Genomic DNA, 25,565 nt, shown 5'->3' with positions numbered 1-25,565 from the left:
ACTTTCCAGGATCTTGATTTAACCTTCCAATAATGCGTGGATAGTTTCACCTCCACGTGTAACTCTCTCATATGTTGATGCTTTTATCTTATAAGATAATTATGATCAGTCTTATATAACGGACCGATAAAATTTCATCAAACTGGATTTTAAATTGTTAATTAATTCCTTGAGTAAGTAGTATAGCTAGTTTAACTTAATAAGTACATGGAGTATTAATTCAATGCATGACATTTATTTCCCAATAAGTGTTTACAAATTACTCTCCTACTTCCATTTCATAAAAATAAAAATAAGGATATTTTCTTTTTTCTGTCCATCTTATAAAAATAACATATTTTCATAAAGTGGGTTTCACTATATTATGTATACTAATACTATTTAATTATTTTTATTTTATTTTTCTTACTTTATCAATTATATATAAAATGGAGGAAGCATTAAAGATAGCATAGAAATTGTCATATTATTTTAATCAAGAAAGGTATAGTCTCCTAATATACTGAATTGAGTTTGACAAATGTTCCTTTTGGTATTTCATTGCACGTAGGAAATGGCTAAATTCCATACTCGGAAAGTCGGAAGTACGGAGTATATATTATTCAAAAATATTAAGAGCATGCACAACGGTGGCGCCGGGCCCAGCGTCCGTCCGCGCCGCTGGCACGGCGCTGCTCGATGCATCGAGCAGCGCCGTGCCAGCGAGCAGGACACGTGGCGAACGGCGATTGGGCAACGGCATAGCCGTTGCCTTTGGATATATATATATTTTTAAAATCGGTTTTTAATTAAAAAAAATTCACTTCCCCAAAAAATTTATCCGTTTATTACCGTTTTTTACCACTTTTTAATTTTTTTTTATTTTTTTCCTCCCAAAAATACACACTTTCATCTATAAATACCCCCACTTTCACACCCAAAAATTCACATCAAACTACACAATTCTCATATTCATTCTCCCATATCCATTCTCATCTTCATTCTCTCATATTCATTCTCAATCTTTCTTCCACCCTACAACATAACAATGTCCGGCCAAGGCGATGACCACCCGCCCTCTGACGGTTGGAACCCCGAATGGTTCGGTTCACAACCGTTTCGTAGTCCGGAAACGGAATATTCGGCCCCTCCTCAAACCCAAAGTTTGGGCGTTCCGGGTGGCTACTGGCCATACCCAATCGACGATCAAGGTGCCTCTGAAGGGCGATACGGGTGGAAACCGGAGCCTAGGCCGACCGCCCCCTCCCAAACTCCGACTCCTCCTACTCGCGGTGTCCGCACACCGTACACTCCGGCGGAGATGGATAAATTGTTCAAGGCTTACTTGGAAATCTCCGAAGATGCGGTGGTTGGCACGAACCAATCCGGCGAGCACTTTTGGTGGCGCGTCGCTCGCCGGTAAAATGAAAACCGGCCGCCGGGAACGATCGAGCGCAACGAGAGTATGGTGCGCAACGCCATCGGCCGAGCCAACGATGAAATTGGCAAGTTCAATGGCTATTTCCTCCAGGAACAGCGGAATGTCGGGAGCGGCCGGAGCGAGGTCAACATCATCACTGCCGCGCTGAGCACCTACCAATCCATGAACTGCAAGTCGTTCAAGTACCTCAACGTTTGGCAGGATACGCGGACGCACCCGAAGTATATGGGAGGCGTAACATCCTCCTCTAGCGGCTCCTCCAAACGGTCAAGGTCTGTATCCCTATCCGACGCCGGCTCTGAAGAAGTGGCTAGCCAACTCGCCGGAGCTAACTTGGGTAGCCCCGGCGCTAGACCGAGCGGTTCCCAACGCAGACCGCAAGGAAGGAAGAAGGCGGCGGCCAACCGCCGTCGCGCCGAACCCGCTCCCTATGCGCCACCTCCACCCCCGAACAACTCGTTGTGGATGCTCTTAGGCCAACTCAATATGGCCGATAGGTCAACTATGACCCCCACGCAACTTCAAACGCACGAGGACATGATATTGGGTCTCCAAAAACAATTGGGGTTAGTGCCGCCGGATCAGTAGTCTTCCACGGGTAATATTAGCCAATAATTATGTAATTTTTAATTTTTAGGAGTTTAATTATGTAATTTTTAATTTTTAGGAGTTTAATTATGTAATTTTTAATTTTTAGTATTTTAATTATGTAATTTTTAATTTTTAGGATTTTAATTATGTCTTTTTTATTTTATTTGTAATTTGTAATATTTATTGTGGTTTTTTAATGAATTTTAATATTATGGAAATGTTTTTGTTTAATTGAATTTTAAATTGAATTGTGCTCGTCCTTGCGGAAGAGCACAACTGTGGGTGTTGTGCTCTTGCCAGAGAGCAGGCATGAATAGTGGCGCCGGGCCCATAACCGTGCTCGCTGGCAAGAGCATGGTTGTGGATGCTCTAAGCAATTCACAGCCCAATTTGAACTATTCGTTAAATAATTGGAACATAAATTTTCTAACCAAATATGAATAAGAGTTTATATAACTTTATATATTTCGATTCTTTCATTTTTCCATCTTAAGTAAGAAATTGTGAAGAGAGGAATTTTTTGTACATGTGTCGTGTGCACGTGTTCCCCTTTCAACAAGATTTATAATTTTCCCACTAATGCAACAAATATTACAAAGTATAAGCGGCAAGAGCGGGGTCGAACCACAGAGACTAGGGACCTACTCGAAATTGTTTCTACGACACAATCGGAAAAGAGGTCGGCTGCTGCCACACATTCATTAAGTGGGTTAAGACTCTAATCTACTTGACCTGGCGGAATTAAACTGGAACTATCTACCTGACCTAGCGGGTGGGAAAAGTACGAACACTTGCATGACAACCAAACTCATAACAACTTCTAAACTGGAGTTAAACTAACTAGAACACTTATGATTGAAGGAACATGCTGAAACTTTCCCAAAATAGGCAGACAAAGATGCAAAAGCAAGTGAAGACCATTTTTCTTAAACTGGCTGGGGCTGGCAGAAACTGTAAAAAGCAAAAAAAGCAAAAACAAAAAACAGATCTGATTTCTAACAACCTCTTACTCCATCTTCTCCAAACAACCAAGTAAAAACAAAGCATGGAACAGAGCTTCTACACCATTGACGAAATAAAACAGAGCATGCTTGAAAACGAGACGTAAACACATATTAACCTTGCATGCATGACCTAAACTAACAGATCTCAGAAATCGAGCACGTGAACAACTAAATCTACTCTCATGGGTCAAGTAGAAAGCGGAATAAACACATATTAACCTTGCATGCATAACCTAAACTAACAGATCTCAGAAATCGAGCACGTGAACAACTAAATCTCAACCTCTAAACTACTGGAAATCATGTAAACATCATGGATCTAAACATCTAAGCCACCAATTGCGAAAAGCATCCAAGAAACATGAGTAAATAGCATCATCAACATGAAAAATAAACACCGAAGCTTCATAAACCAGAAATAGGTCGAGATCCAAAGGCGGAGTCGTCAATTCCTCCGATGAAACTCAAGATCTAACTACATCATCTCAAAGGCGGTAAAGAAAGCAAGGATCCAACGTCGGAGTCGTCAATCCCACCGTCGAAACCTTTGAACTAAGCTAAGAAAGCAGTGAACTATCTAAACTAAGCTAAGAAATCAACAACTCAACTAAACTAAGCTAAGAGAGCAGTGGCGTTAAGCTCCTATGAGAGTTTCCTACCTAAACTATGAGAATGGTAGCGTTAAGCGCTGCTTTCTTCATTCATGTTGGTCCCCTTATATAGGGAGGTTACAAGCTCGAATCCCTAGGGTATGCTCTTCATGATTTGACGTTTGTACCATTAAAATATGATCTTTTAAATCTGCTCATTTCTTCACTTTTTCTGCTCCATTTTCCCCGCCCCGGGTAATTTGTCTGCGTTCCTGGGTCCGGCAGATTTTTCACGCACCTGCTCTCCTGATAATTCTCTTTGACCTAGCGGATTTTTGACACTTTTTACTCCCTTTCTGCTCATTTTGCATCTGCTCGGTCAATTTGCAGCATCTACTTGACCCATCAAATATCTACACACTTAAGCTCAAATTTGCGCATTATCTCCCCCAAAAGCATGTAATATCACCCAAAACCAATGCATGAAACGAGCCTTATCAAACTGCTCACACTTAAACCATACTTGTCCTCAAGTATTAAAGACAAAATAAAATACATAAGGCAAGTTTTAATGCATGGTTATCAAATGACCGACTCTAGAACGGGAAACAAAAGACTCCTAGACCTAGACTCAAAAAGGACTTGGACAAAGAAAACAGACACAAACACACATACAAAGACAAAACACATTAACGCATAAACTAATATTTTTCCTAGCAGTCATCCCCACAAGTTTAAGGTCAATCCAAGTATTTACAGCCCCAGAGTCTTCCCCCTCCCTTCTTCTATCTAGTCAAGTTGTCAGTTCGTCAAGATAGCCTTAATTCTTACCATCTGTTGGATTCGCTCGATCACTCATTCCTCACCAGGGATGTTAGGATCATTCACTCTTTATTTTGCCATACCACTGATGCCTTAATATCAGATGTCACAGAATAGTTCCTTAAGGTCTTTCATTGGGTTATAATGGGGCTAGGGGATTACAGTGTATATCGGTGAGGATCCTAGGGGGGCTAAGTTCAAAAAGTAATAGTAAAAGCATGATGTGGATATGTGAACTTAGGGACAAAACTTGGTAACAACCTCCCCTCGTAAAATTTCATCTTTCCTAACATCTGGAGATATTCCCTGGCTAATTAGCCCCTTTTTTCCTACTTTATCTCACTGGGCCATATAATTTTCCTGCCCTTCTCTTTTTTTCCTCTTTTTTAATTATATTTTTTTTCTTGGGTCAGGTGACAGCTGTTCCTGCCCAAATTTTCTTTTCTAATTTTTTTCTTTTTCTTAGGCATGATAACATGTATATATATTTTTTCTGCCCATATTCTACCATTTTCTCGGGTCAAGTTACAACTTTCCTTGCCCGTTTATTTTTTCCTTACTTTTTCTCATTTTTCCTTTGTTTCTCAATCTATCTTCTACCCCCACCATCGAGTTACTCCATCCCTGCCCCTTTGTTCACATGGCATGAAGACTAATGGTTCCAAAAAGTAATAGTAAAAGCATGATGTGGTTCTCAATCTATCTTCTACCCCTACCATCGAGTTACTCCATCCCACACCATCTGTTGGATTCGCTCGATCACTCATTCCTCACCAGGGATGTTAGGATCATTCACTCTTTATTTTGCCATACCACTGATGCCTTAATATCAGATGTCACAGAATAGTTCCTTAAGGTCTTTCATTGGGTTATAATGGGGCTAGGGGATTACAGTGTATATCGGTGAGGATCCTAGGGGGGCTAAGTTCAAAAAGTAATAGTAAAAGCATGATGTGGATATGTGAACTTAGGGACAAAACTTGGTAACAACCTCCCCTCGTAAAATTTCATCTTTCCTAACATCTGGAGATATTCCCTGGCTAATTAGCCCCTTTTTTCCTACTTTATCTCACTGGGCCATATAATTTTCCTGCCCTTCTCTTTTTTTCCTCTTTTTTAATTATATTTTTTTTCTTGGGTCAGGTGACAGCTGTTCCTGCGAAAATTTTCTTTTCTAATTTTTTTCTTTTTCTTAGGCATGATAACATGTATATATATTTTTTCTGCCCATATTCTACCATTTTCTCGGGTCAAGTTACAACTTTCCTTGCCCGTTTATTTTTTCCTTACTTTTTCTCATTTTTCCTTTGTTTCTCAATCTATCTTCTACCCCCACCATCGAGTTACTCCATCCCTGCCCCTTTGTTCACATGGCATGAAGACTAATGGTTCCAAAAAGTAATAGTAAAAGCATGATGTGGTTCTCAATCTATCTTCTACCCCTACCATCGAGTTACTCCATCCCACACCATCTGTTGGATTCGCTCGATCACTCATTCCTCACCAGGGATGTTAGGATCATTCACTCTTTATTTTGCCATACCACTGATGCCTTAATATCAGATGTCACAGAATAGTTCCTTAAGGTCTTTCATTGGGTTATAATGGAGCTAGGGGATTACAGTGTATATCGGTGAGGATCCTAGGGGGGCTAAGTTCAAAAAGTAATAGTAAAAGCATGATGTGGATATGTGAACTTAGGGACAAAACTTGGTAACAACCTCCCCTCGTAAAATTTCATCTTTCCTAACATCTGGAGATATTCCCTGGCTAATTAGCCCCTTTTTTCCTACTTTATCTCACTGGGCCATATAATTTTCCTGCCCTTCTCTTTTTTTCCTCTTTTTTAATTATATTTTTTTTCTTGGGTCAGGTGACAGCTGTTCCTGCCCAAATTTTCTTTTCTAATTTTTTTCTTTTTCTTAGGCATGATAACATGTATATATATTTTTTCTGCCCATATTCTACCATTTTCTCGGGTCAAGTTACAACTTTCCTTGCCCGTTTATTTTTTCCTTACTTTTTCTCATTTTTCCTTTGTTTCTCAATCTATCTTCTACCCCTACCATCGAGTTACTCCATCCCTGCCCCTTTGTTCACATGGCATGAAGACTAATGGTTCCAAAAAGTAATAGTAAAAGCATGATGTGGTTCTCAATCTATCTTCTACCCCTACCATCGAGTTACTCCATCCCACACCATCTGTTGGATTCGCTCGATCACTCATTCCTCACCAGGGATGTTAGGATCATTCACTCTTTATTTTGCCATACCACTGATGCCTTAATATCAGATGTCACAGAATAGTTCCTTAAGGTCTTTCATTGGGTTATAATGGGGCTAGGGGATTACAGTGTATATCGGTGAGGATCCTAGGGGGGCTAAGTTCAAAAAGTAATAGTAAAAGCATGATGTGGATATGTGAACTTAGGGACAAAACTTGGTAACAACCTCCCCTCGTAAAATTTCATCTTTCCTAACATCTGGAGATATTCCCTGGCTAATTAGCCCCTTTTTTCCTACTTTATCTCACTGGGCCATATAATTTTCCTGCCCTTCTCTTTTTTTCCTCTTTTTTAATTATATTTTTTTTCTTGGGTCAGGTGACAGCTGTTCCTGCCCAAATTTTCTTTTCTAATTTTTTTCTTTTTCTTAGGCATGATAACATGTATATATATTTTTTCTGCCCATATTCTACCATTTTCTCGGGTCAAGTTACAACTTTCCTTGCCCGTTTATTTTTTCCTTACTTTTTCTCATTTTTCCTTTGTTTCTCAATCTATCTTCTACCCCTACCATCGAGTTACTCCATCCCTGCCCCTTTGTTCACATGGCATGAAGACTAATGGTTCCAAAAAGTAATAGTAAAAGCATGATGTGGTTCTCAATCTATCTTCTACCCCTACCATCGAGTTACTCCATCCCACACCATCTGTTGGATTCGCTCGATCACTCATTCCTCACCAGGGATGTTAGGATCATTCACTCTTTATTTTGCCATACCACTGATGCCTTAATATCAGATGTCACAGAATAGTTCCTTAAGGTCTTTCATTGGGTTATAATGGGGCTAGGGGATTACAGTGTATATCGGTGAGGATCCTAGGGGGGCTAAGTTCAAAAAGTAATAGTAAAAGCATGATGTGGATATGTGAACTTAGGGACAAAACTTGGTAACAACCTCCCCTCGTAAAATTTCATCTTTCCTAACATCTGGAGATATTCCCTGGCTAATTAGCCCCTTTTTTCCTACTTTATCTCACTGGGCCATATAATTTTCCTGCCCTTCTCTTTTTTTCCTCTTTTTTAATTATATTTTTTTTCTTGGGTCAGGTGACAGCTGTTCCTGCCCAAATTTTCTTTTCTAATTTTTTTCTTTTTCTTAGGCATGATAACATGTATATATATTTTTTCTGCCCATATTCTACCATTTTCTCGGGTCAAGTTACAACTTTCCTTGCCCGTTTATTTTTTCCTTACTTTTTCTCATTTTTCCTTTGTTTCTCAATCTATCTTCTACCCCTACCATCGAGTTACTCCATCCCTGCCCCTTTGTTCACATGGCATGAAGACTAATGGTTCCAAAAAGTAATAGTAAAAGCATGATGTGGTTCTCAATCTATCTTCTACCCCTACCATCGAGTTACTCCATCCCACACCATCTGTTGGATTCGCTCGATCACTCATTCCTCACCAGGGATGTTAGGATCATTCACTCTTTATTTTGCCATACCACTGATGCCTTAATATCAGATGTCACAGAATAGTTCCTTAAGGTCTTTCATTGGGTTATAATGGGGCTAGGGGATTACAGTGTATATCGGTGAGGATCCTAGGGGGGCTAAGTTCAAAAAGTAATAGTAAAAGCATGATGTGGATATGTGAACTTAGGGACAAAACTTGGTAACAACCTCCCCTCGTAAAATTTCATCTTTCCTAACATCTGGAGATATTCCCTGGCTAATTAGCCCCTTTTTTCCTACTTTATCTCACTGGGCCATATAATTTTCCTGCCCTTCTCTTTTTTTCCTCTTTTTTAATTATATTTTTTTTTCTTGGGTCAGGTGACAGCTGTTCCTGCCCAAATTTTCTTTTCTAATTTTTTTCTTTTTCTTAGGCATGATAACATGTATATATATTTTTTCTGCCCATATTCTACCATTTTCTCGGGTCAAGTTACAACTTTCCTTGCCCGTTTATTTTTTCCTTACTTTTTCTCATTTTTCCTTTGTTTCTCAATCTATCTTCTACCCCTACCATCGAGTTACTCCATCCCTGCCCCTTTGTTCACATGGCATGAAGACTAATGGTTCCAAAAAGTAATAGTAAAAGCATGATGTGGTTCTCAATCTATCTTCTACCCCTACCATCGAGTTACTCCATCCCACACCATCTGTTGGATTCGCTCGATCACTCATTCCTCACCAGGGATGTTAGGATCATTCACTCTTTATTTTGCCATACCACTGATGCCTTAATATCAGATGTCACAGAATAGTTCCTTAAGGTCTTTCATTGGGTTATAATGGGGCTAGGGGATTACAGTGTATATCGGTGAGGATCCTAGGGGGGCTAAGTTCAAAAAGTAATAGTAAAAGCATGATGTGGATATGTGAACTTAGGGACAAAACTTGGTAACAACCTCCCCTCGTAAAATTTCATCTTTCCTAACATCTGGAGATATTCCCTGGCTAATTAGCCCCTTTTTTCCTACTTTATCTCACTGGGCCATATAATTTTCCTGCCCTTCTCTTTTTTTCCTCTTTTTTAATTATATTTTTTTTCTTGGGTCAGGTGACAGCTGTTCCTGCCCAAATTTTCTTTTCTAATTTTTTTCTTTTTCTTAGGCATGATAACATGTATATATATTTTTTCTGCCCATATTCTACCATTTTCTCGGGTCAAGTTACAACTTTCCTTGCCCGTTTATTTTTTCCTTACTTTTTCTCATTTTTCCTTTGTTTCTCAATCTATCTTCTACCCCTACCATCGAGTTACTCCATCCCTGCCCCTTTGTTCACATGGCATGAAGACTAATGGTTCCAAAAAGTAATAGTAAAAGCATGATGTGGTTCTCAATCTATCTTCTACCCCTACCATCGAGTTACTCCATCCCACACCATCTGTTGGATTCGCTCGATCACTCATTCCTCACCAGGGATGTTAGGATCATTCACTCTTTATTTTGCCATACCACTGATGCCTTAATATCAGATGTCACAGAATAGTTCCTTAAGGTCTTTCATTGGGTTATAATGGGGCTAGGGGATTACAGTGTATATCGGTGAGGATCCTAGGGGGGCTAAGTTCAAAAAGTAATAGTAAAAGCATGATGTGGATATGTGAACTTAGGGACAAAACTTGGTAACAACCTCCCCTCGTAAAATTTCATCTTTCCTAACATCTGGAGATATTCCCTGGCTAATTAGCCCCTTTTTTCCTACTTTATCTCACTGGGCCATATAATTTTCCTGCCCTTCTCTTTTTTTCCTCTTTTTTAATTATATTTTTTTTTCTTGGGTCAGGTGACAGCTGTTCCTGCCCAAATTTTCTTTTCTAATTTTTTTCTTTTTCTTAGGCATGATAACATGTATATATATTTTTTCTGCCCATATTCTACCATTTTCTCGGGTCAAGTTACAACTTTCCTTGCCCGTTTATTTTTTCCTTACTTTTTCTCATTTTTCCTTTGTTTCTCAATCTATCTTCTACCCCTACCATCGAGTTACTCCATCCCTGCCCCTTTGTTCACATGGCATGAAGACTAATGGTTCCAAAAAGTAATAGTAAAAGCATGATGTGGTTCTCAATCTATCTTCTACCCCTACCATCGAGTTACTCCATCCCACACCATCTGTTGGATTCGCTCGATCACTCATTCCTCACCAGGGATGTTAGGATCATTCACTCTTTATTTTGCCATACCACTGATGCCTTAATATCAGATGTCACAGAATAGTTCCTTAAGGTCTTTCATTGGGTTATAATGGGGCTAGGGGATTACAGTGTATATCGGTGAGGATCCTAGGGGGGCTAAGTTCAAAAAGTAATAGTAAAAGCATGATGTGGATATGTGAACTTAGGGACAAAACTTGGTAACAACCTCCCCTCGTAAAATTTCATCTTTCCTAACATCTGGAGATATTCCCTGGCTAATTAGCCCCTTTTTTCCTACTTTATCTCACTGGGCCATATAATTTTCCTGCCCTTCTCTTTTTTTCCTCTTTTTTAATTATATTTTTTTTCTTGGGTCAGGTGACAGCTGTTCCTGCCCAAATTTTCTTTTCTAATTTTTTTCTTTTTCTTAGGCATGATAACATGTATATATATTTTTTCTGCCCATATTCTACCATTTTCTCGGGTCAAGTTACAACTTTCCTTGCCCGTTTATTTTTTCCTTACTTTTTCTCATTTTTCCTTTGTTTCTCAATCTATCTTCTACCCCTACCATCGAGTTACTCCATCCCTGCCCCTTTGTTCACATGGCATGAAGACTAATGGTTCCAAAAAGTAATAGTAAAAGCATGATGTGGTTCTCAATCTATCTTCTACCCCTACCATCGAGTTACTCCATCCCACACCATCTGTTGGATTCGCTCGATCACTCATTCCTCACCAGGGATGTTAGGATCATTCACTCTTTATTTTGCCATACCACTGATGCCTTAATATCAGATGTCACAGAATAGTTCCTTAAGGTCTTTCATTGGGTTATAATGGGGCTAGGGGATTACAGTGTATATCGGTGAGGATCCTAGGGGGGCTAAGTTCAAAAAGTAATAGTAAAAGCATGATGTGGATATGTGAACTTAGGGACAAAACTTGGTAACAACCTCCCCTCGTAAAATTTCATCTTTCCTAACATCTGGAGATATTCCCTGGCTAATTAGCCCCTTTTTTCCTACTTTATCTCACTGGGCCATATAATTTTCCTGCCCTTCTCTTTTTTTCCTCTTTTTTAATTATATTTTTTTCTTGGGTCAGGTGACAGCTGTTCCTGCCCAAATTTTCTTTTCTAATTTTTTTCTTTTTCTTAGGCATGATAACATGTATATATATTTTTTCTGCCCATATTCTACCATTTTCTCGGGTCAAGTTACAACTTTCCTTGCCCGTTTATTTTTTCCTTACTTTTTCTCATTTTTCCTTTGTTTCTCAATCTATCTTCTACCCCTACCATCGAGTTACTCCATCCCTGCCCCTTTGTTCACATGGCATGAAGACTAATGGTTCCAAAAAGTAATAGTAAAAGCATGATGTGGTTCTCAATCTATCTTCTACCCCTACCATCGAGTTACTCCATCCCACACCATCTGTTGGATTCGCTCGATCACTCATTCCTCACCAGGGATGTTAGGATCATTCACTCTTTATTTTGCCATACCACTGATGCCTTAATATCAGATGTCACAGAATAGTTCCTTAAGGTCTTTCATTGGGTTATAATGGGGCTAGGGGATTACAGTGTATATCGGTGAGGATCCTAGGGGGGCTAAGTTCAAAAAGTAATAGTAAAAGCATGATGTGGATATGTGAACTTAGGGACAAAACTTGGTAACAACCTCCCCTCGTAAAATTTCATCTTTCCTAACATCTGGAGATATTCCCTGGCTAATTAGCCCCTTTTTTTCCTACTTTATCTCACTGGGCCATATAATTTTCCTGCCCTTCTCTTTTTTTCCTCTTTTTTAATTATATTTTTTTTCTTGGGTCAGGTGACAGCTGTTCCTGCCCAAATTTTCTTTTCTAATTTTTTTCTTTTTCTTAGGCATGATAACATGTATATATATTTTTTCTGCCCATATTCTACCATTTTCTCGGGTCAAGTTACAACTTTCCTTGCCCGTTTATTTTTTCCTTACTTTTTCTCATTTTTCCTTTGTTTCTCAATCTATCTTCTACCCCTACCATCGAGTTACTCCATCCCTGCCCCTTTGTTCACATGGCATGAAGACTAATGGTTCCAAAAAGTAATAGTAAAAGCATGATGTGGTTCTCAATCTATCTTCTACCCCTACCATCGAGTTACTCCATCCCACACCATCTGTTGGATTCGCTCGATCACTCATTCCTCACCAGGGATGTTAGGATCATTCACTCTTTATTTTGCCATACCACTGATGCCTTAATATCAGATGTCACAGAATAGTTCCTTAAGGTCTTTCATTGGGTTATAATGGGGCTAGGGGATTACAGTGTATATCGGTGAGGATCCTAGGGGGGCTAAGTTCAAAAAGTAATAGTAAAAGCATGATGTGGATATGTGAACTTAGGGACAAAACTTGGTAACAACCTCCCCTCGTAAAATTTCATCTTTCCTAACATCTGGAGATATTCCCTGGCTAATTAGCCCCTTTTTTCCTACTTTATCTCACTGGGCCATATAATTTTCCTGCCCTTCTCTTTTTTTCCTCTTTTTTAATTATATTTTTTTTTCTTGGGTCAGGTGACAGCTGTTCCTGCCCAAATTTTCTTTTCTAATTTTTTTCTTTTTCTTAGGCATGATAACATGTATATATATTTTTTCTGCCCATATTCTACCATTTTCTCGGGTCAAGTTACAACTTTCCTTGCCCGTTTATTTTTTCCTTACTTTTTCTCATTTTTCCTTTGTTTCTCAATCTATCTTCTACCCCTACCATCGAGTTACTCCATCCCTGCCCCTTTGTTCACATGGCATGAAGACTAATGGTTCCAAAAAGTAATAGTAAAAGCATGATGTGGTTCTCAATCTATCTTCTACCCCTACCATCGAGTTACTCCATCCCACACCATCTGTTGGATTCGCTCGATCACTCATTCCTCACCAGGGATGTTAGGATCATTCACTCTTTATTTTGCCATACCACTGATGCCTTAATATCAGATGTCACAGAATAGTTCCTTAAGGTCTTTCATTGGGTTATAATGGGGCTAGGGGATTACAGTGTATATCGGTGAGGATCCTAGGGGGGCTAAGTTCAAAAAGTAATAGTAAAAGCATGATGTGGATATGTGAACTTAGGGACAAAACTTGGTAACAACCTCCCCTCGTAAAATTTCATCTTTCCTAACATCAGGAGATATTCCCTGGCTAATTAGCCCATTTTTTCCTACTTTATCTCACTGGGCCATATAATTTTCCTGCCCTTCTCTTTTTTTCCTCTTTTTTAATTATATTTTTTTTTCTTGGGTCAGGTGACAGCTGTTCCTGCCCAAATTTTCTTTTCTAATTTTTTTCTTTTTCTTAGGCATGATAACATGTATATATATTTTTTCTGCCCATATTCTACCATTTTCTCGGGTCAAGTTACAACTTTCCTTGCCCGTTTATTTTTTCCTTACTTTTTCTCATTTTTCCTTTGTTTCTCAATCTATCTTCTACCCCTACCATCGAGTTACTCCATCCCTGCCCCTTTGTTCACATGGCATGAAGACTAATGGTTCCAAAAAGTAATAGTAAAAGCATGATGTGGTTCTCAATCTATCTTCTACCCCTACCATCGAGTTACTCCATCCCACACCATCTGTTGGATTCGCTCGATCACTCATTCCTCACCAGGGATGTTAGGATCATTCACTCTTTATTTTGCCATACCACTGATGCCTTAATATCAGATGTCACAGAATAGTTCCTTAAGGTCTTTCATTGGGTTATAATGGGGCTAGGGGATTACAGTGTATATCGGTGAGGATCCTAGGGGGGCTAAGTTCAAAAAGTAATAGTAAAAGCATGATGTGGATATGTGAACTTAGGGACAAAACTTGGTAACAACCTCCCCTCGTAAAATTTCATCTTTCCTAACATCTGGAGATATTCCCTGGCTAATTAGCCCCTTTTTTCCTACTTTATCTCACTGGGCCATATAATTTTCCTGCCCTTCTCTTTTTTTCCTCTTTTTTAATTATATTTTTTTTCTTGGGTCAGGTGACAGCTGTTCCTGCCCAAATTTTCTTTTCTAATTTTTTTCTTTTTCTTAGGCATGATAACATGTATATATATTTTTTCTGCCCATATTCTACCATTTTCTCGGGTCAAGTTACAACTTTCCTTGCCCGTTTATTTTTTCCTTACTTTTTCTCATTTTTCCTTTGTTTCTCAATCTATCTTCTACCCCTACCATCGAGTTACTCCATCCCTGCCCCTTTGTTCACATGGCATGAAGACTAATGGTTCCAAAAAGTAATAGTAAAAGCATGATGTGGTTCTCAATCTATCTTCTACCCCTACCATCGAGTTACTCCATCCCACACCATCTGTTGGATTCGCTCGATCACTCATTCCTCACCAGGGATGTTAGGATCATTCACTCTTTATTTTGCCATACCACTGATGCCTTAATATCAGATGTCACAGAATAGTTCCTTAAGGTCTTTCATTGGGTTATAATGGGGCTAGGGGATTACAGTGTATATCGGTGAGGATCCTAGGGGGGCTAAGTTCAAAAAGTAATAGTAAAAGCATGATGTGGATATGTGAACTTAGGGACAAAACTTGGTAACAACCTCCCCTCGTAAAATTTCATCTTTCCTAACATCTGGAGATATTCCCTGGCTAATTAGCCCCTTTTTTCCTACTTTATCTCACTGGGCCATATAATTTTCCTGCCCTTCTCTTTTTTTCCTCTTTTTTAATTATATTTTTTTTCTTGGGTCAGGTGACAGCTGTTCCTGCCCAAATTTTCTTTTCTAATTTTTTTCTTTTTCTTAGGCATGATAACATGTATATATATTTTTTCTGCCCATATTCTACCATTTTCTCGGGTCAAGTTACAACTTTCCTTGCCCGTTTATTTTTTCCTTACTTTTTCTCATTTTTCCTTTGTTTCTCAATCTATCTTCTACCCCTACCATCGAGTTACTCCATCCCTGCCCCTTTGTTCACATGGCATGAAGACTAATGGTTCCAAAAAGTAATAGTAAAAGCATGATGTGGTTCTCAATCTATCTTCTACCCCTACCATCGAGTTACTCCATCCCACACCATCTGTTGGATTCGCTCGATCACTCATTCCTCACCAGGGATGTTAGGATCATTCACTCTTTATTTTGCCATACCACTGATGCCTTAATATCAGATGTCACAGAATAGTTCCTTAAGGTCTTTCATTGGGTTATAATGGGGCTAGGGGATTACAGTGTATATCGGTGAGGATCCTAGGGGGGCTAAGTTCAAAAAGTAATAGTAAAAGCATGATGTGGATATGTGAACTTAGGGACAAAACTTGGTAACAACCTCCCCTCGTAAAATTTCATCTTTCCTAACATCTGGAGATATTCCCTGGCTAATTAGCCCCTTTTTTCCTACTTTATCTCACTGGGCCATATAATTTTCCTGCCCTTCTCTTTTTTTCCTCTTTTTTAATTATATTTTTTTTCTTGGGTCAGGTGACAGCTGTTCCTGCCCAAATTTTCTTTTCTAATTTTTTTCTTTTTCTTAGGCATGATAACATGTATATATATTTTTTCTGCCCATATTCTACCATTTTCTCGGGTCAAGTTACAACTTTCCTTGCCCGTTTATTTTTTCCTTACTTTTTCTCATTTTTCCTTTGTTTCTCAATCTATCTTCTACCCCTACCATCGAGTTACTCCATCCCTGCCCCTTTGTTCACATGGCATGAAGACTAATGGTTCCAAAAAATGGAGAAAATTTAGTACAAGCCCAAAGAGTTCACTAAGGGGTGCCCTTCCAATGAGGCAGGTTCAACAAGTTCGAAAGAATTGAGCTCAAATGGTTATCCCTATTGCCTTTAGTCCTTACTACCTGTGTCACTTTTCTCTTAGCATCAATGGCAGCCACTCTATTCTTTTTATTGTGTTTAGTAGAAAGTATTCTACTCTAGGCTTATAACTCACTTTTAAGAGGGCTTCACAATTAGTTTTAATTAAGGCTTTTCTATCGTTCTTACTTCATCCAACTGACTTTGATTTATTAAGGAAAAGGGTTTCAAAAATTGGCATGTATTCTCTCTTCAATTACTCTTCCTAAGGGGCTTTTGCTTTTTATTATACCAGTTATGCATAAACACAGAACCTAAAAAAAACTTCTACTGACTCTTAGACCTAACAGATTATTTACGTGCTTGACACTAACTGCACTAACTGCTCTCCCTCCCACTTCATTCATGCTTGTCCCCAAGCAATCCCAATGAGGTGGAAAACAAGGTAGTTAGTGGCGACAACAAAACAAAGATCACAAGCACAAAGAAAACATAAACTTCTTACACTTAGACTAAGAAATGGGCTAAGTGGGAGAAGACACAAATACCAACTAACAAAACGTATATACACAACAATCTTCTCACACTTAGGCCAAGCAATGGGCTAAGTGGGAGAAGATATACCCAGAAAACACAGATACCAAACACATGCTATATTAACAAAAACTTCTCACACTTAGACCAAGAATTGGGCTAAGTGGGAGAAGGCACACAAAACATACATATATACATGCACGATAACAGAAACACAACATGCATAGCAGACATCTAACAAAATAAATAAAAAACTGAAAATAAAAATTACTCGGTCATTTGGGGTGGTTCAATTTTGCTTCTGGCTCCTTTTGGAGTTAGCCTTACTGGGGGTGTTGGTGGTGCTTGCATTCTTGGTCCTCTTGCTGGTCATGAGGGTTGCATCTTCTTTGGGGATTCCTTGCTCTCTTACTGGATGACACGGGGGTAAGTCCTCTCTTGCTTGTACATCAACATCGACAGTTCTGGAGTTTGTAGAGCAGGTTTGGCCACCCCCCGCTGGGCGGAATCCTCTGTTTCCCCTGTTTCTGACTTGTCATTCTGCTGGGTCAGGTAGTCGTCTTCCTTATTTCCTGAATTGGGAGCTTCATCATTGGAATTCTTGGAGGTCCCTTGTACTCTCTTCCTGACCTACGAAACTAAAACTTGAAATTCTTAAGCAAATTGGTCAAGTGGATGTAAGATCCAAAAGAATTTTTTTTTCATTTATAAACTTCTTTCCCATATTTACTTAGAATTTCAAAAATATTTTTTTGGGATTAAATTTTTTTCTTTGTTTGGATTTTAATAAGGAATTTCAGAAAAAAACATATTCACCCTATGTACAACTTTTGCTCAAGTATTCTTGGGAGTATACTGGTTCAGTCCAAAAATTTTTAAATTCTTTCCTATCTACCTGACCTAGGAGATTTCCGAAGAGTACTTAGCAAACTGACCAGTTATGCAATAATAAGGTGCATGCGTAATGGAGTTTCTTCCTTTATGCGTAACTCCGAATTATCCCTATTTTTTTTGAAAATATTTTTTTAAAAAAATAAACTTAATTAGAAAAAAGGATTTAAAAAAACTAAAAATCTTTTTTCAATTTTCTAAAAAAAAATTAATTAAATTTTTTTTAATTTTTTTAAATGTTCTTGGAATTTTCTTATAAAACTATTTACAAGAATTAAAAGTCGACTAAAAGTATTTACAAAATGAGCTTCTAAAGTATCCAAGGATCATATATGCAACCATTAATCATAAAATTGAAAGAACAAGAAAACTCCCTAGCCCCATAGGCATTCTTTCAGCCACATGTAATCGGAGAGCTTTCCTTCTCCCCTTCAGCCTTGATTTTTTCAACCTTGGAAAACACCTTGGATAAGAAGTCATAACTGGACAAAAGAAAACGATCAAAAACAGAAAATTAAAGAAAGCCGAAAGCTATTTACAGTGTCAGAGAAACAAAATCAAGTAGATAACACCATAGTCCCCGGCAACGGCGCCATTTGAAGAGAGGAATTTTTTGCACGTGTGTCGTGTGCACGTGTTCCCCTTTCAATAAGATTTATAATTTTTCCACTAATACAACAAATATTACAAAGTATAAGCTGCAAGAGCGGAGTCGAACCACAGAGACTAGGAACCTACTCGAGATTGTTTTTACGACACAATCGGAAAAGGGGTGTCGGCTGCTGCCACACATTCATTAAGTTGGTTAAGACTCTAATCTACTTGACCTGTCGGAATTAAACTGGGACTATCTACCTTACCTAACGAATGGAAAAAGTACGAACACTTGCATGACAACCAAACTCATGGCAACTTGTAAACTGGAGTTAAACTAACTAGAACACCTATGATTGAAGGAAGCTACTGAAACTTTCCTAAAATAGCCAGACAAAGATGCAAAAGCAAGTGGGGACCATTTTTCCTAAACTAGCTGGGGCTGGCAGAAACTGTGAAAAGTAAAAAAAAAAAGCAAAAGCAAAAAGCAGATCTGATTTCTAACAACCTCTTACTTCATCTTCTCCAAACCAAGTAAAAACAGAGCATGGAACAGAGCTTCTACACCATTGACGAAATAAAATAGAGCATGCTTCAAAACGAGACGTAAACACGAAATTCAAGCTAGAACTGCCTTATCTGCTCTCCTGGGTCAAGCAGAAAGCGAAATAAACACAGATTAACCTTGCATGCATAACCTAAGCTAACAAATCTCAGAAATGTACATATTATATGAAAGGTGTGCGATCAAATACTAACTTTTTATAGTAATAACTAATAACTAAATATCAATTTTGTATGTTAAAAATATCAATACAAAGACATAAAATTATCAATCTTCTTGTGTTGATAAACTTATGTCTTTGTGTCGATATTTAAATTTACATATTGTATTGATATAATTATATCTTTGTGTTGATAATTTTAATACACAGAATTGAAAGTTATTAGTTATTACTGAAAATTAGTAAACACAACTGCTACGAAATATTTAATGATGGATAGAGCGGTAGTAAATCTTTCAATTTGCAGTACTGCAGCATGCAGAATTGTATAAGAGCATCTCCAATGGCGGCGAGCGGACAGGCTAGCTGATTCCCGGCGCTGGCCTGTCCGCTCGCCGAACCATTGGAACCGGCGAGCGCCATTTCGGCGAAAAATCGACGACCCGACGCCAATTTTCGGGCGCTGGCTGATGCGAATCAAATTGTACATTTTTATTCCCCTAACTTTACATGATTTATATAGTTTGATGCTTGCAAAAGTATGTTTTATGGTGTAGGAAGAGGAATGAATGGTGAAACGAAACAAGGAATGAAGCTCGGATGGTGCAAAAGTTGTGCAAAATTCCCAATTTGACAGACTGCCCAGAAAGCTCTCAAAATGAGGCACCCGACCGGGTGTATTTTATGCCTAATAATTCCACCCGGTCGGGTGAAATATTTAATGCATGCGAAGTCCAGATGAAAACGCCCAGTCGGGCGATGTTCCCTTTTAATTTCGCCCGGCCGGGTGAATCAATTTCCAACTGCAAATTGGCAGTTTCTCGACAGTTTTGCTGGAAAAAGAAGAAAATGAAGATTGGAGAGAAAAAAGGGGGAATGGGAGAGAAAAGAAGGGAGAAGAGGAAGAAGAAGGGAGGAGGATCCGGCATCCAATCTTCATCATCTCGGAGACGGACTACCGCCGGCTATCGGAGAACACCATTAGTCTTACGGTTTTTCTTCTTTAGCATGTGTGGCTAGTTTTTCTTCATTGCTCCTAACACTAGTAGGATGAATTGATTGTAGAGATTCTATATTTAATCATTTGCTTTGGTTTTCGTCTATGGTTTGCATTTTATATATGCTATGTTATGATGTATCTAATGTAGTATATTATTTGCCTCTTTCTAATGTCTCTTCAACTTGGAAATTGGATGATAACATAGATGTAGAACTTATGAATTTTACCTTGTTCAGAGATAAATGCATAAGTGAATATTGATATAAAAAAGTCTTTGGAGTTGAATTATTACTTACTACGCATCCGTGGGAGTTTAGTTTGATGAGAAGATGTTTTAAGTATTCAGCTAACCATAATATTTGTTTTAAGTTAATCTAATATTTACTGCGCTTTTGCGGGAATAATAGTCTAATGAGTAGGTACTTTTGGCTTTCTGTTCAGCTAGCATTAGTACTATATTTCTTTAAGTATGTTCAATACTTTTAGAGTGTAAAATTGATCATCGTTCTCAATTGCTTATGAACTTGAATATAGAATCAATGCAATAGTAATTCATCTGAATGTTGTTGGGAGCAATGTTCTTTATCTCTTGAGTTTCTCTATTTTCGTACTTTAGTTCTTAAATTTAGTTTATTAATCTTGTCAATTCTTGTTAAATAATCAAACGCCTCCCTGTGGTTCGACACTCTTTTACTACAACTACATCTGTACTCTTGCAGAAAGGTTGTAATTTTAGAGCTAATTTATTAAGCTTGTGTGTTATTAGTTCATTGATATAAAAGCTCGAAAAATACACATCACTGGCATATCCGCTCGCCGGTCGGCTGGCCGCCATTGCAGGCTCTCGATCGGGGAGCGATCGGCCAGCTCAATTTATTTTTTAATTTTTCAAAACACTATATATACGCGATTTGCACGTCATTTTCATTCGCATCGCTTGTTTTAACGAGTTTTCTCTCTCACTTAATTTCTGTACAAGAGCAATAAAGCAAAATGGAGAACAACAACGACTCTACTCCAGTGACGAGCGGGTCTCAAACTCCCACGGTACCCGTGGGAGGTGGATGGGGTCCGATGGCTGGGTACTACAACATGTACCATTGGCAGCAGATGATGCCCGAGATGGTAGCCGGGGGTAGTATGCCGGGATGGCAGGGGATGCAGGGCGGGCAGGGGGTACCGGGGATGCAACCCGGGATGCAGATGATGCGGGGGTGGGCAGCCGGGATGCAGATGATGCCGGGGTGGCAGCCGGGGATGCAGCCCGGGATGCAGGGGACACCGGGGGGGGACAATGTCTATCCTCCCAGTCTTGATTTTTTGACTGCTTCTTCGCACACATCGACCCCATCGGAGACGCAGTTCACTGGGTGTGATACTTTCTCCTTAGAGGAGTTGGGGATAGATCTCGAGGATGCGGACACTCCTGTTCAAACGGGGGGAGTATGGCAGGGTCAGGGCGCACCAAAGAAGAAGAAGTGCAAGGGGAAGGGCAAAAGGGTGGTCGACGAGTCGTCGCAGCCGGCTGATGACGACAGCCCGGCACCGAGGAAGTGGACGGATCCGGAGAACGTCGCGCTGTCCAAGGCTTGGGTGAGTGTTTGCGATGAGCCTCTCCATTCAAACAATCAGAGGATCGTCAACTTGTGGGCTAAAATATCAGCAGCCTACAAGGCATTTTGCCCGGAGGGGAAGCCACACAGCGGGGAGGAGTGTCGGAAGGGGTGGGACCGAATCAGGGCTGCGGTGTCCCGATTTTTGGGCTTGTACACCAACGCCCTTCGCATGCAGACCAATGGCCAAACTGACGAGGACTGTAGAAGGATAGCGGAGAAAGCCTTCCCCGTGCCCGGGCTTTATAAGGAGTTCACCTACTGGAACTGCTATGAGGTGCTGATGGACTCCGAGAAGTTTCGGGCAGGTGTCAATGCTGGCTGGCCGAAGAAGCAGCGACTGAACTATGCCGGTGATTACAGCGGTAGCAGCGGCGGTTCCCACGACCTCCCCGAGGATGTTCAGGAGTTCCCGTCCCCTCCATCATTTACTCGCCGCACTCGCCCGGTTGGTCAAAGGCGGGCGCAACGGGTAGCGAGGGGGGTCGTCCAGGGGTCCAAGGAGGTCCAGTCAGCATCCCCCTGTTGGCAATTCGCCAACCGAGCTCGCCTTCTTCGCGCGTCAACAAACGCGGGCTCAGATGCACAAGATCTTAGCGGAATGGAGGGCGGCAACTGACCCCGTGGAGAAGAGGTTTCTTCACTCAATGCTCGAGAGTATGCAGGTCGATTTGGATGCCCCTCGGCACAGTTGGGGGGCTCAGACGCGGGCTCAGATGCAGCAGATTTGGGGGTCCCGGATAGCGGTGATAACGGCGGCGACGACTGCGACGGCGACGGCCACGAGGAGTGAGGCGGAGCGGGGGCTCGTGTGTGGAAGATGTTTTTTTTAAATTAATGTAATTTTTTTAATTAATGTACTTTTTTTAATTTTACTATTATTATTGAATTTTCCCGTATCTGTGTTGTAAATTTAATTCCGTATTTTGTGTGATTGTTAATTATTTGTTTTTTATAATTTTGTTTATTGTGGCTAGCCTATTGCTTGTCCAGTTGCTTGTCCTGATGATGTGGCAGAAGGAGTTTTTAATGCTGATGATGTGGCAGGAGGAGTTTGTGGCTGGCCTATGGCTAGCCTAAAACCATTGGAGATGCTCTAACGAAGGAGTGAATAACGATGCCATGGATATTTTGTATTTTGGTAGTGTTTTTCCCATTGCGAATTTCATATTTGGTTTAAGAATTTGATTTACAAGGCAATTTTGTCCATTCACCCCAAAATGAACAATTTTTAACTTTGTAAATAGTTTAAGAGAAATGAGTATTTTATATCTTTTAAAATTAAGAGTGAAATACCTTAATAGTCATTGATCTTATCGAAAAATTACTAGTGATCCCTAAAAAAAATTTATAGCCTTTTTGGTCCCTAAAAATCACATTTTTGGTACCTGTAGGTTTTTTATACCCCTCTACATTTGACAAATCCCCTAAATACCATGAAGGGCATTTTTGGTCTTTGGAAATCACATTTTTGGTACCTCTTCATTCTTGCAATTTTTTGGACATATATAAAAGCACATTACTAGTTGATTTTATATTTTTACAACATAAAAGATTTTCTTTTGAATTATAATTTATTTAAAATTTTTCAATAATTACTTGAATAACGTATAGATTGAGCTTTGATAATAAAAAAAAGTTACTTTAGTTTACTTTAATATTTTTATTAAAAATGTTTGCATGAGTTCGCTTTAATTTATGGTAGATATAATTCACTTAAATTTTAATTATTATATTTTAAAAATATTTTCTCACCATACTATATTTTAATTAACGTAATTAAAATATTTATTTTTCGCTTAAGTATAGTAACATTTAAATATTTAAGTAACATTTTTAAGTAAAAAATTTACTATAGTTCACTATAATATTTTTTTCTTCTAAAAATTTACTATAATTCACTAAAAATAAATAAATTATAATTAAACCATTTTAAGATTGTATTTATTTTTAAACTCATAATAATAATAAACTATTTTAAGTAAATAAAAATATAAAATATAGTATACTAGTATTTAAGGAGTAACTAAAAATACAAAAATAGTATACTAGTATTTAAAGTCTAAAATGTCCTCAAAAATAAAAAAATTACATTTTTGGTGCCTAGGGTTACTTTAGTCTTATTGTATCAAAAATGCTATAAAATTTTTTTAAGGAGCATTGATGTATTTTTGATAAGATCATGGATTATTAGGGCAGTTCATTCTAAAATTAAAAATGAATATTTTCATAGATGTATACGAAAAAAAGGGCTAAGTCCATTTTTAATACTCCATTATTGAGGACGTTAATTTGTGTTTCTAAATATACCACTCGCACTTCAAAAAGAATTTCCGAGTGTTTCAACAGAAATTAAGGGATGAAAATGGAAGTGTTCTAATAAAACAAAATATTAATATAATTTGTGTTTCTTTTTAACTATTTTGCGTCTGAGATTATAACTATTTTTTAAAACTTCCGAACAAGTAATTGCGTGTCTATTTTTATATTCTTGAAAAACCTTTTGTAGTGACACCCATTGGCGGACCCATGTAGAAATAGGGTAGGGCTAAAGCCCTTAATAAAAATATTTTTTAAACTATTTTCTTTTATAAAATTTTAAAATTTATTCAAATTTAATGTAAATTATTATATAAAATCCCTTATAAATGATCTAAAACACCAAAAATATAACTTTAGAACAAAATTTAGAAATCACAGCCTCCAATCACATTTTTTTCTGCGTCCGCCCCTAGTGACACCTGCTAATCATGTGTACGAGTTTGCCCCTAGTGACACCTGCTAATCATGTGTACGAGTTTTGAATCGACCACCACTCCTAAATATAAGTATTTATTAATCGACATAATTGGATTTATTAATCAACACTTATTAATAATCTATATTTTACAAATCATGATTTGAAGTTTAGCTCAATGGCAATGGAAAAAATATTTGTGGTCGTTGTAACGTTATATATAAATCAACTGATCAACATCACTGATCAATTTTATTTTTATCGTTGGCTTTACTTTAACTAAAAGTAAAAGTCTACTTTCGGAATGCAAATCTTAATTTAAAACATTGATTTAGGACTTGAACCATGAACGTGGCTCTTCACCACTCACTTATAATGCATTTTGCTAATATTTTAATGTGGTAATTATAACTTAAAAGCTAATATTGGATCTGTCGCGATCATTTAATCTATCATTGCCTGAGAACTATACAATTCACATTAATTTGTGGAAGCTTCCATAATAGAACACAAGAAATGTTATTTTTTACTACTAGTATGTTAGCTGAACTATAGAAAATATGCATTATTATCTCTCTCTAAAGAATGATAAAATTCAATATAAAAAATGATGAAACCATTGTGAAGCGGGAGTTTAGATTTAAAGTAAACAACGGGATCATATATACTAGTATAAGATTTACAGTTATCTAAATTAAATTCAATAAACACGATCGATCTTTCGTTGTACTATAAATTATAATTATTGCATGTATTCATCAGTGATGCATGGTCGGCTCTTCACTCTTGATATTGGCGACTATCGGTGAAGTACTACTATAAGAAAAAAAAAAAGATTGTTCACCTAATTGAAATATTGAAGATAATGGAAAATATATCAAGAATTAAAACATCATTTTCTAAATTCAGTCCCTAACATATGCCTTAGAGCATCCACAATAATGGACTAGCGGCTAGGGCATGGCGTCCACTATTGCGTTAGGCTAACACGGCGGACGAGAGATCGGGCGCAGACTTATGTCCGTGCAAGCCACTAATGATTATTGGGAGAAAATCGTTGTGAACTATAGAAAGCTGACCATAAGCAGGTGATGAGAAGAAGAAAGAATGAGAGAGTTGATATATATGGAAGGGATTTTCATGAATGATTTATTATGATTTTGAGAATATGGGGTTGTGTGTGTGTGTCTAGACTCTAGTGTTTGAAAACATTAGTACTGTATATGCGGTATATCTCTATCATGTGTATGCATATCGATACACATTAATACAGACTGATCCAGAATTGGTGAGGGCTAACCGACCAATTCCGAAATTGACCGTGGTGTTCGGTGTATCAGAT

The sequence above is a fragment of the Salvia splendens genome, chromosome 2, assembly GCF_004379255.2.
Source record: "Salvia splendens isolate huo1 chromosome 2, SspV2, whole genome shotgun sequence".
Lineage (NCBI taxonomy): Eukaryota > Viridiplantae > Streptophyta > Magnoliopsida > Lamiales > Lamiaceae > Salvia > Salvia splendens.
The sequence above is the reverse complement of the archived record's forward strand: the minus strand, read 5'-3'. Positions refer to the sequence as shown.